Source organism: Octopus bimaculoides, chromosome 2, assembly GCF_046866305.1.
Source record: "Octopus bimaculoides isolate indiv1 chromosome 2, ASM4686630v1, whole genome shotgun sequence".
NCBI classification, from domain to species: Eukaryota; Metazoa; Mollusca; class Cephalopoda; order Octopoda; family Octopodidae; genus Octopus; species Octopus bimaculoides.
Window position 1 is genome coordinate 44,376,846 of NC_142929.1, and position 8,292 is coordinate 44,385,137.

Sequence of the window (8,292 nt, forward strand, 5' to 3'; positions counted from 1 at the left end):
GCCCAAGGCCGACCAATGCCTTGTAATTGGATTTGGTAGATGGAAACTACGTGGAAGTTCGTCGTATACATGTTTATGTTTGCCCGCTCCACTCCTTGACAACCGGTGTAGGTTTGTTTACGCCTCCGTAACTTACCGATTCCCTTCATAGTTTTACCTTTGCCCCGTGTACATATTACACCCCTAATTTAGTGTGAATTTTGCTAAAAAAAACTTTCTCCCTTCATAAGTTTAGCTTTGCCCTGTGTATAAGTTGTACTCCTAATTTAGTGTTAAATCGTGCTTCAAAACTTTTACCTTTCATAAATTTAGCTTAGTCCAGTGTATAAATCGCATCCCTAATTTAGAGTTAAATTTTGGTACAAAAAACTTTTTCCCTTCATCAATTTATCTTTACTCGTTGTATAAGTCGCATCCCTATTTTTTGTCTTTTTAGCGTGACTTATACACAAGTAACTACGGTATGTCATTGAATGAAAAAAAACAACCTATATTTTGTTGAGCAAAGGTTTCGACAGACGCTATCATTAGTTTTTATTGGATTCTACTATTTCATTTTGAGAATTACATTGTTGACCCTTCTTGATAGATTTCCAAAACGACGACCCAAAACCACTATATTTAAGTACAAAAAACTGTTCTTAAATGTAATAAACCAATAACGTGTGTAATAAAAAAATTATCAATAAAACAAATGCAGTGAGTTATAGCTTTAAATAGCATTAAAAGAAATTACATATTTTATTAGTAAATTACTACACATTATTAAATTACGAAATTCAATTAACCCGACCAACATTTTCATTTTCATTTATTTATTTATTTAATTTATTTAAATATTTCATACAGACGGTGGGTAGACGAACATACATATGTACATATACATACATATACCTATATCTGTCATATATATATATATATATATATATATATATATATATATACATGTGTGTGTATGTATATAATTCAGACATACCTAAATGTGTTAGTGTGCGCGTATATATATATATATATATATATATATATATATATATACGCGCACACTCACACATTTAGGTATGTCTGAATTATATATGAGAAAGAAAGAAAGAAAGAAAGAAAGAAAGAAATACGTGTTGGGACAATTCTTATGTATCGGCGCGCCGCGTGTGTGCTTTTTAAAAATGATTTGGAAATCTTGTACAATTAATCTCATCACATATTTGATTATTATTAATTTTATTTTACTCCTTTTATCACTTGTTTTTTTTTTAATCTTTAAATTTAGGATAGGTTCGAGTCGAGGCGTAAGGGTATCACGAAGGGCTCGGTTGGAAGCCCTGCCTTCCGAGTTCTTTTATAGGGCTTAGAAAAACTGAAGGATTGCTGTGAATCGGAGAAGGGAATATGTTCAATAAAATCATAATTAACTGATCCTCCTGTATTTTCTTTTACCCAAAGTCAGGAACTTTCCAGCACCCCTTCGTATACATGCATACATGTACACACACACACACATACACACACACTCTCTCTGTCTCTCTCTCTCTGTCTCTCTCTCTCTCTCTCTCTCACACATACACACACTCTCTCTCTCTCTCTCACACACACACACTCTCTCTCTCTTTCTCTCTCTCACATACACACACACGACGGACTTCCACACAGTTTCCACCAACCAAATTCACTTCACTGACAAGGCACTGGTCGGCGCGGAGCTATAGTAAAAGTCACTTACTACAGGTAGCACGCAGTGGGATTGAACCTGAAACCACGTGGTTGCAAAGCAAGCTTCTTACCCCCCCCCCCTCCCGCCAAACCACACCTGTGCCTGTAACATACCTTCTCGAAATTTCCGACATTTCCAGGCCTGTACATTAATCTGTTGCTATATAGCCTACTGCACTTAAAACAGTGGCCATAAATGAGAATTTATTACGTGTGTATAAGAGTTTTAAGCTTGCCAGTAGTTCGCCATAGATGTTATTTTCCTTCTCTATAGCTTCAGACGAGACATTCACATCCGTTCCATAAGAGTACATGTCCTTTCTTTCCAGTCGCAGAAATGGATATCAGCTTTCTCGCACCTGACCACATGTACAGGTCTGTCTGTCTGTGTCTGTGTGTCTGTCTGTCTGTGTCTGTGTGTCTGTGTCTGTGTGTCTGTCTGTCTGTCTTTCAGTTTTTTTGTCTGTCTGTCTGACTATGTGTATGTATGTATGTATGTATGTATGTATGTATGTATGTATGTATGTAGTGGAGGCGCAATGGCCCAGTGGTTAGGGCAGCGGACTCGCGGTCATAGGATCGTGGTTTCGATTCCCAGACCGGGCGTTGTAAGTGTTTATTGAGCTTCACAAGGCTCCGGCAGGGGATGGTGGCGAACCCTGCTGTACTCTTTCACTCCTTCTTCCTGTTTCTGTTGTACCTGTAATTCAAAGGTTCAGCCTTGTCATTTGTCACACTGTGTCACGCTGAATATCCCCGAGAACTACGTTAAAGGTACACGTGTCTGTGGAGTGCTCAGCCACTTGTACGTTAATTTCACGAGCAGGCTGTTCCGTTGATCGGATCAACTGGAACCCTCGACGTCGTAAGTGACGGAGTGCCAACATGTATGTATGTATGTATGTATGTATGTATGTATGTATGTATGTATGTACGTACGTATGTGTGTATGTGCGTGGGTTAATGGTTAGAGTAATCGGTTCACGATCGTAAGGTCCTGAGTTCAATTCCCGGCGGCGCATTGTGTTCGTAAACAAGACACTTTATTTCACATTGCTCCAGTCCACTGCGCTGGCAAAAATGAGTAGTGCCTGTATTTCAAAAGACCAGCATTGTCACACTCTGTGTTACGTTGAATCTCCCCGAGAACGACGTTAAAGGTACACGTGTCTGTAGAGTGCTCAGTCACTTGCACGTTAATTTCACAAGCAGGCTGTTCCATTGATCGGATCAACTGGAACGCTCGTCGTCGTAACCGACGGAGTGCTACTCAGTTATGTATGTATGAATGTATGTATGTAACATTAAGTAAGTATGCATTATGTCACTTTTATCTTTTGTTTTATTCACTGAAGTGCGGCCATGCTGGGACAACACCTCGAAGAGTTTAGTCGAAAAAATCGACGCTCCAGTGCATATTTTATTAAAGCCTAGCACTTATTCTACAAGACCTCATTTTTGTCGAAGTGCTAAGTTACGGAAACGTACACAAACTAACACCGCTCGTCAACGGTGGAGGGAAACAAGCAAAAAACAAAAAGATACATTCATTCACAAATAGATGTATACATACATGCATACATACACCCACATTCATACATACACATACATACATACATACATACATACATACATACATACATACATACATACATACATACATACATACATACGTACTACTACGTGCATGGGAATACTGGTGGAACACTCCAATAAAAAACATCAATTCAGTGCAAACATAATAGACCTGATTGTTCAATGGGACAGGGAGCAAAAGTCATGCACTGTTGTAGAGGTCGGCTGCCCAGCAGATGTGAATGTACAATCAAAAGTCCAGGAAAAAGCGAACGTTTATGGCGAATTAATGCGGAACTTACAGCTTTTGTACCCTGGCGGAACTTCCAGCTCTTGTACCTGGGCTTTCCGCGGAAAAAGAGCAAAAGAAACTGACAGATTCTCCAAATCCTATCTATTAGTGGTACAGTGAAGATTTGTAAGACATTCCAAAAATTCTCCATCTGAGATTCTTATGTGAATAAATGTGCACACTTCGGTGTATGCATCGACAGTTCAACCAACACACCAACTGAACCACATATTTACAAACACCGGGAACTCTCGTAACTAAAATAGTCTTGTTGCTTTGTTAACAATCGGCTTGAACTCTCTCGAGAAGAACTTAAATTAAGCTCAAAGAAAAATCATATATACATGGGGATTACTCCATCTTCACAGATGATTGCAGTCTCCTTGCGCTTCTTCGTTGGCATTTCTGACTTTCTATCCATGATCTCTCAGATAAATATACCCGTTGCTCATCTCCATGGTTTGAAGCATATCTGAGCGATGAAAATTATAACCTGTGCGCTAACAACTAGTCAGGACTGTGCACGTAGCCACTCTTCCATCGCCTTATGACTTTGCTGCAGATGAGATGATAAATGATATCACCACAAAGAGATATCCATACGTCATTGGAATAAAGTGATAAACCGCTAGTACAACACAAACACAACTCTTTGAGTCTTTGTGATTAGTACCTTGTGACAAGCCAAAGCGAGATGGCCAGAAATCACGTGAAACCGTATATTTTGCATCAGTGCCCTTCTCCTAGAGTGGAGGCGCAATGGCCTAGTGGTTAGGGTAGCGGACTCGCGGTCATAGGATCGCGGTTTCGATTCCCAAACCGAGCGTTGTGAGTGTTTATTGAGCGAAAACACCTAAAGCTCCACGAGGCTCCGGCAGGGTATGTTGGCGCACCCTGCTGTACTCTTCCACCACAACTTTCTTTCACTCTTACTTCCTGTTTCTGTTGTGCTTGTAATTCAAAGGGTCAGCTTTGTCACACTGTCACGCTGAATATCCCCGAGAACTACGTTAAGGGTACACGTACCTCTGGAGTGCTCAGCCACTTGCACGTTAATTTCACGAGCAGGCTGTTCCGTTGATCGGATCAAGTGGAGCCCTCGACGTCTTAAGCGACGGAGTGCCAACAACCTTCTCCTAGAAGGCTGCTTTGAAAAAAGTTAGAGGCCCCTCAATCTCGGTGGTTTTACTGCATACCTTGACGCCCATAAGGGGTATTTTCTGCGTCCCTGCTCTCAGAGGGAATATCATAACATATACTAGTTAATCCACAGTTGGGAACCCTGATAGGTGCTTACTTCGGGTCAACGTAGAACTGGGAACAAGAGATGGTTCCATACTTACCAAAACTCTGGAACTCCCGACCCAGAACCCCACTACCGGATGTAGTTTAAAGTCATGCCCAGGACATGCATACACGCACACGCACACACACACACACACACACACACACACACACACACACACACACACACACACACACATACACACACACACACACACGATGAATGTCTTACCATTACCGCCAAATCCTCTCACAAGGTGTCGCGCGGTGTGATTGAACCCGGAGCCATGTGGTTGGGAAACAAACTTCTCACTATACAGCCATGACAGCGCCGGTATGTGAGTATTTATGTATGTATGTATGTATGTATGTATGTAAGCAGGCAGGTAGGTAGGTAGGTAGGTAGGTAGGTAGGTAGGTTAAGTAGGTAGGTAGGTAGGTATATGTGTACGTATGTATTTATGCATTATATATTATGAATGTATATCTGTATGTATTTATGTATGTAAGCATATATGCATGTACGTATTTGCTTTTGTTAATTCGTTGAATTCCTGCTGTGAAGAAATGGTTCGTTTCTAATTAAAAAAACAAAGCTCTATCACAAGAATTTGGATAGTAGCAAAAATATCGTTACATCTTGTATTTCAGTAAATTCTTCCATATTTTTCCTGTTGCACTTTTACAGATTCAAGTTGAAGTGTATATGTGTATGTGTGTGTGTGTCTTTGTGACTGTGTTTGTCTCTTTACAGCCAGTTGGTTTCTTTATTCCCCCGTGACTTTTCTGTCAGGCAAAAGAGACCTTTAGAATAAGTAGCAGATTTAAAATTAGTGCTGGGGTCGTTTTCTTCGACTAAGCCTACAAAGCAGTGCCCCAGCGTGGCAGCGCTCCAACAACTGAAAGCAGAAATAAAGTGTAATATAAGTCTGATGTATGAAAGACCTAGTTTTCCGGGCTATTATTTAAACTCTTCGTCGCATAACTAAGTTCACCAATGATTACAGGTACAAATGTTTGTTCATATCCTAGACAAGATAGAGGTATGATTTTTAAAATATTTGGCAACACAATTCCTCTCTTTGAGGGAAATGTTCGCGATCACTGAGCAGCTAACGTCCGCAGTATGTATGCGTATACACATGCATATATACATATACACGGTTTGGATTTTATGTGTGTATATATGTGTGTGTGTGTGTGTGTGTGTGTGTGTGTGTGTGTGTATGTTTGCGTGTGTGTGTGTATGTGTGTGCATGCGCGTGTGTGAATGTTTGTATGTGTGCATATGTATCCATCCGTATACATATACATATATACGTATACCCTTATATATATGTATATCTATCTATCTACACACACACAGACACACACACACACACACACACACACACACACACATATATATATATATACATACACATACACATTACTTTAATATCTTTCGATTTAACTGTTTAAATTTTTTCGCTTATCTACTCTGCGTTGTATGATGTAGAGTTGTAGGGTCTCTTTCCGCACATTATATGCTTTGATATTTGGTTGTTAATTATCGTGGACGACATTCAAGATCAAAGTACCAAATCACAAAATCCTAGCTGTCCTAAGCAGAGCAATTGTTAGGATTCGCTTTGCTCTCATGTCAATTACCATTTCTCTGACATATTTCTCCAGCTTGGTTGCTAGTACTCCAAGTGCCCCTACAACTACTGAAATGATATACACTCTTCTCATAGTCCACATTCATGCAATTTCGTCTTTTAGTAGTCCGTACTTCTCAATCTTTTTTAGTTCTTTGTCACTTATGCAATCTTGGTTTCCTTTATTTCGTTATATACCACACCAATATCTGGTCTCTCAGCCTCGATCAGAGAGTCCCATTGGATTGTAAAATCTTACAGTATCTTATATTCCTTGTCCTCGGTGACTCCTTCGTACCATACATATGTATATATATATATATATATACAAGAATAAGGGCAGAGAATCGTCAATTAATAATAGAATTAATAATTAACAATTTTGCCAAGTAGTTCAGTATGAAAAAACCTTTATCGGTAAAACCATTTATCATCATAAATATACAGGGATTAGCATTGAGTTGCTTCTCCAACATACTGAAAATTTAGAAATAGCAGTCAAAGAACTACTGATTCTAAACTACTATTTGTGACGCACATGGAATAGATTTCTTTGAGATGGGATGCCTGAACTCACTAACCGATGAATTCGTAAGTGCCTTTCTTATCGTTGATTTTTGGTGTCGCATGGCCAAAAATTACCGTGAATTTTTTTAGAGACACTTTCAAATTTATCAGAATATCGGACTGAGGATTGGAATAGGGATTTTTCATTCTCTTAACCATGAAACGATCGTATCCGATTAACTAAAGACTTGTTTTGTTTATGCTTTCCCCTCCGGTTTTGTTCTATGTGTGCCATAAATATCGCCATCCATTTAGAGAAAAAATTGTAGTTTAGAATCAGTAGTTCTTTGACTGCTATTTCTAAATTTTCAGTATGTTGGAGAAGCAACTCAATGCTAATCCCTGTATATTTATGATTATATATATATATATATATATATATATATATATATATATATATATATATATATATATATATATGAAACTAAATAAATGAGAAAGGACCATTGTCATTTATGTTATTTCATATTACGGACTGTACCAAACAAACGCTTTACTCTGTAGCATACGTATAACTGGTTCTAGGGTTCGCAAAAGAGAGAGAGGGGGGAGAGAGAGCGAGGGAGGGGTTGTAACGAATATAAACAAAGTTAAGCTTGATACATAATAAAAAGTAAGGGAAAAATGGAAAAAGAATGTAATGTCTTATCTCGACAATTGTTTCAAGAAGGTAAGCATTATGTATTAGACGTAATTAACCGGTGATAAGTGCATAATATCATAAGTATGCAACAAATTATTACAGTAAGTCCGGCCTCCCTTTTCAAGACAATATTGGTGTGTGTCTGTGTGTGTGTGTGCGCGCGCACACACACACACACACACACACACACACACACACACACACACAAGTACTTGTAGGAAACTGTATTTCGTTATGCGACCGTAATACTCTATCAAGTATATTAAAGGCTTTATAATTCACTACTTTGTCTTACTGTGTTAGCCGTGCAAATGAATCACTTTAATAAGGTATCTCTACAGATTTTCTATAGAAATTATAACCGGCCCTGACTTATTACGACGTTTCGCATCCGAATATTTCTAATGTAAACAATTCAAACGAAAATGGAAACAGTACGTTGTGGGTGTATATATATATCTCAGGAGTTCTTTCTTCTTCTTTAGTATCACATCCAACCTATTAACCACCCACGAACTCACTGCTTAAATAGCCACTAAATACAGCGGTGTAACACAACTGGATATGCGAATTTTGATTATTAA